The sequence below is a fragment of the Mastomys coucha genome, unplaced genomic scaffold (genome assembly GCF_008632895.1).
Source record: "Mastomys coucha isolate ucsf_1 unplaced genomic scaffold, UCSF_Mcou_1 pScaffold16, whole genome shotgun sequence".
Classification (NCBI taxonomy): Eukaryota; Metazoa; Chordata; class Mammalia; order Rodentia; family Muridae; genus Mastomys; species Mastomys coucha.
This window is the reverse complement of record NW_022196898.1, coordinates 64,447,548-64,452,870: the sequence shown is the minus strand read 5'-3', so window position 1 is coordinate 64,452,870 and position 5,323 is coordinate 64,447,548. Positions and strand designations below refer to the sequence as shown.

General features: G+C 44.6%; 1 pseudogene; it reads right to left on the bottom strand.

Annotated features, from left to right (window-relative positions):
- Positions 1–2,961: 2,961 nt before the first annotated feature.
- On the bottom strand, positions 2,962–4,052 carry LOC116094279 (annotated as a pseudogene).
- Between the last annotated feature and the right edge of the window lie 1,271 nt (positions 4,053–5,323).

The following is a 5,323-nucleotide window of genomic DNA, read 5'->3' as shown; positions in this document are numbered from 1 at the left end:
CTCAGAAATCCGCCTGCCTCTGCCTCCCAAGTGCTGGGATTAAAGGTGTGTACCACCACTGCCCAGCTGAAGCAAACCTCATTAAACACTGGCCAGAATGATGAACACTTACCAGGCCCGTACCCAGTAGTCCCAGAGAATAACTATGAATTACATTAGTCAGGGTGCCTATGAAGGCAAACCTCTGGGAGCAAGCATACATCCAGACCTACTTCCTGCCTAAGTACCTCCCACCTATGTGCAATCAGGCACATCCTGTGTGGTTGGAACGACCATGCTTGTTTATAGAAGTGAAAACACAGGGTTTATTATTTTATATGAACAGCCCCCAGCATTCCAGGAAGTTATCTGTCCTTGGACTAGTGGGGCTTACAAGTTAAGGGCATTTTTGTTTCACAGACCTCTTAGGGGTAGTAATTTAAATTTAAAACATAACTTAGCTGGGCTGGCGAGATGGCTCATCGGGTAAGAGCACTGACTGCTCTCCCGAAGGTCCTGAGTTCAAATCCCAGCCACCATATGGTGGCTCACAACCACCCATAATGAGATTGAACACCCTCTTCTGGTGCTTCTGAAGACAGCTACAGTGAATTATGCCAGAGCAAGTGGGGCTGGAGCAGCCACACACATGATAGCTCATGGTCATCTGTACAGCTACAGGGTACTCACACACATAAAATAAATAAAATAAATCTTTAAAAAAAAAAAAAACATAACTTAGCCTTCACAATGAAGACCCGCCTGCCTCTGCCTCCTGAGTCCTGGGCTTAAAGGTGTGTAGCACCATGTCCTGCTTTTATTTTATTTTTTCATTTTTTATTGGATATTTTCTTTATTCTCTTTCCTGGCTTCCCCTCCGAAAAAAACCCTATCCTATCTCCTCTCCCCCGGCCCACCAACCCACCCACTGCTGCTTCCCTGTTCTGGCATTCTCCTTCACTGGGGCATCAAGCCTTCACAGAACCAAGGGCCTCACCTTCAATTGATGACCAACAAGGGCATCATTTGCTACATATGTGGCTGGAGCCATGGGTTTCTCCATGTGTACTCTTTGGTTGGTGGTTTAGTCCCTGGGAGCTCTGAGGGTACTAGTTAGTTCATATTGTTGATCCTCCCATGAGGATGCAAACCCTTCAGCTCCTTGATTTCTCTAGCTCCTCCATTGGGAATCGTGCTCAGTCCAATGGTTGGCTGCAAGTGTCCACCTCTGTACTTGTCAGGCACTGGCAGAGCCTCTCAGGAAACAGCTATATTAGGCTCCTGTCAGCAAGCACTTGTTGGCACCCACAATAGTGTCTGGGTTTGGTAACTGTATATGGGATGGATCCCCAGGTGGGGCAGTCTCTGGATGGCCTTTCCTTCAGTCTCTGCTCCACTCTTTGTCTCTGTATCCCGTCCCATGGATATTTTGTTCTCTCTTCTAATAAGGACTAAAGTGCCGCGGGCAAGCCAGTCTGGGCCTCCCTCAAGCAGCAGGAGAAATGGAGTCCTGGTCAGGTCGAAAGGGCATAGCCAAAGAATGACAAGCAGAGCCTACACAAGGAAGTGCTGAGACTGAATGTATTTGCACAAGGTAAAATTCAGGCTTAAATAGTATACAAAAAATAGGGCAGGTGACAAAAGTCACGTAGGAAGGTGAGGGACATATCAAGGTCAGTAAGATTACATAGGCAGGTAATGGTTGCATCAAGGTCAGTGAGATCAGGTATCAAGGTGTGGATACCTGCTATTTACAGTATGGTTCATAACAGTAGCAACTTTAGAGTTATGAAGTACTCTAATGGTTCTGGGTGTCCGCAATATGAAAAACTGTTTAAAGAGGTCCCAGCATGCCAGGCAGTGGTAGCACATGCCTTTAATCCTAGCACTTGGGAGGGAGAAGCAGACAGATTTCAGAGTTTGAGCCCAGCCTGGTCTAGAGAGTGAGTTCCAGGACAGACAAGGATACACAGAGAAACCCTGTCTCAAAAAAGAAAAAAAAAAAAAGAGGTCCCAGAATTAGGAAGCTTGAGAACCACTAGCCTAGGGTATATGAATCTGTGATGAATCCATCCCTTCAAAAGTTTTCAAAACAGATAAAAAGATGTTTGCATGTGTTGACCCAAAAACACTGCTCTAGCAGAAGGACTAAACTCCCCCCAATTTTAGAATAGCTTCTCCGTTGTCATAAGAGCATGGGGGAGTTCTCATTTACCAACATTCCATTCCAAGGTAAAGGCCAAGTATTTCTACTACTGATAGGACAGTGAGGGGTCTGCAGAAACACACACAGCTGAGCAGGGCTCTTTGGGCTACACCTTATGTTTATCTAAACATAAACATCCCTGGAATCCACAGAATGATTTCAAAAGTTTTATTCATATTATATTTTATTTGGTTAAGCTTTTGTCTACAGAGTTGTTTGTGGCCATGGAAACCAGAGGAGGGCCTCAGATCCTTTGAATCATCAGTTACAGGTGGTTGAAAACTCCCCTGTGTGTTCTGGTTACTTAAACAGAGTTCTCTGAGAGAGCAGTAATTGCTTTGCAGCTGAGTTTCCACAAACTGAGTCTTTGAAAAGAAACTGGTCCTTGTCTTTCATTCACTGATGAGCAAACACTCATGTTTGATTTCTCCTTTCCTCTGGCCCCAGTCATCTCTTCGGCTCAGTCCAATGCAGACAGGTTTCTCCAAACTCAGTTGGCCTGTGCTTAGGGCCAGCAACTATATTGAATCTCAGTTTCCAAACCATCAGACAAAAATCAAACAAGTACATCAACAGGGTAGACATCAGGTGGAATGTCCCAGAGTGCAGTGCTGCCCTGCCCCCACCCACTCTTTAAACATATTACAGGTGTTTTAAATCCTCATCCACCATGCTACCTTTACCAGGATTCACTGTAAATGCTTCTGAAATACCATTGTCTAACCAGAAGTCATTGGTAACAACACTACTTGTTGCTGTTGGACGAAAGGTGCAGGTCATAACTGGCTAAATCATGAAATCACTTTAGGCTCCACAAAAGGAAACTGTGCAGAAGCCAGGGAGTGGAATGCTTCAGCCACCAAGTAGGGATGTGACTCCTCCATTGCATTCCACCCTGAGGTCTCAGAGACCTCACAAGCATGCAGTGCAATGAAATCTAGGGCCCGAGTCTTCAGCTGCTCTAAGCCTTGGAGGTCAGCCAGGATGAGAGTCTGTGCAGCGTTCCCCACAGAGAGGTTCCTGCAGAGGGCATCCTCACACAAGGCCTTCAAGCCCTCCAGGCCATACTTGTCAGCAGCTGCCAGCACACCAGTGGCCATGGAGTGGCTATCGAGGTGTGGAGCCTTACCAGTGTAGATGAAGCGCAACATCTCCTTGAAGACCCGGGGATCCAGGTCCAGGATCTCAGTGCGGTTCGTTAGGCTCTCCTCTATTTCATGTTCAAACATGGCTTTGAAAACTGGAGAACGAGCTGCTAGGATGGCCTTGTGAGCCCTGAATTCATGGCCAGCTACAACAGGGTGCAGTCTGTGAACAGGGAATTCTCCCATAGCTCCCCTAGGGAGCTATCTGTCAACATGGGCCTCACATTCTTGATAGCAGGTGTCATGTCCTGTCCAAGCACACCAAAGACAGCTCCTTCTATGCTCAACTTGCAGCCGAGGGTGAGCTGGTCTTCAGGGAGAAGCCCATGCTCATCGGAGAGCAGATCTCGAAGGAGGAACCTTGGGAATCCCTTCTGTTGGCATTGCAGAAATCTTAGAATCCAGTGGCTCTTCATAGTTTGAACTTTCTCTCCTTGGGAATTTCTGACCCAGAACTCAAAATTTGCCCAAACTGGCCTATCTGGACAGCTGAGCAACACCAGGAAAGCTGACAGGTAATCTCTGCTTTCTTCATCAACTCCATTTGGGTATACTCTCAAACACCATGCCATTTCCTCTTTGGCCTTTAATGAGAACACTGGGCTTGTAATCTTTTTCCGAATTCCCCCTGTGCAAAATGAAAAGTTGCAAATGGTCCACTCATAGCAGAATTCCTGAACCCTGTTCTGTGTGGAGCCCCAGCTCTTGGCTTCCATGTCCCCTGACACTTCTGCTGAAGGTAGTTTGGAGGTTAAAGATTATCTGAAAAGAAGAACTAGAAGTTATTTATCTGGCCTCCTGTTGGATACAATTATAGGATACACTTTAGATTTTAGTTTCGATTTCTCCTAAATTCTCTCTGTTCCTGTCTCTATCTCTGTCTCTGTCTCTGTCTGTCTTTCTCTGCTTCTCCTCTCTTTTCAACCCTACTCCCCTCCCTTCCCCATGCTGTAAATAAACTCTATTCAATAGTAATTCTGTCATATGCCCTTTATCTGAGGGGGAAGAGCTGTAGCTTCAGCACCATTTTGGCAGGGGGAGGTCTTGTGAGTATCTGCAATCTTTTCTGTAGGCAGATAAGGTTTTCCTATGCTATTGCTTCACTGCCATCTTAGTTAAGGGAGGTCACATGACCACCCACCATCTTTGTTATGGACAATTCTTACCTCACATCCTCCCTACCTTAGAGCATCCTGGCTTATGGTCTCCTATTTCTAACCTGCCTTGGTAAATAATATTATTTTAAAGACTTCCAACATTAAAAAAGGTTAAAGATCACTGCCTTAAGTTAACTATCTTCTAATTCAATATGCTTAATAGATACTAGCTCTCAATCTTTTTAGAAATCTGCTAAATGTAAGGTTAAATGGTTATTAGGACAGAGACCCCAAAGCATAAGAATTACAATGTTCGCTGCTGCCACCAAGTTCTCCAAGATGATGTAGGCACACAGAATCTAAACAAAGTTACGATGGAGAATTCAGAGACCTGGGTGAACTGTCTAAGTAGTGGACTATTGACCAATCTCTGTCATTTTTATTAATGACATCTAGATTATAATTTATTTTTCTCAAATTTCTTTTTTTTTTTTTTTCGTTTTTGGAGACAGGGTTCCTCTGTATAGCCCTTGCTGTCCTGGAAGTCACTCTGTAGACCAAGCTTGCCTGGAACTCAGAAATCTGCTTGCCTGTGCTCCCAAGTGCTGGGATTAAAGGTGTGTCCCACCACTGCCCAACTTTTCCCAAATTTCTAACTACATTGACAGCTAAGCTAACTACACCTAGAAACAGACCTCTATCTCCTTACCCCAAGGTAATTTACCACTTATTAGCTCACTACTCAATTTGTTGTCTAGTTAAGACTACTAGATCACTTATCAAAGACAGAGAAGTATGCCTTACTAAAGGATACACAAGTTCAGATGGAACCTTTCACAGATTAAAAAAAAAAATACAAGGAAGTAACAGAAGGTTGTATCTTTTTTTTTTTTTTT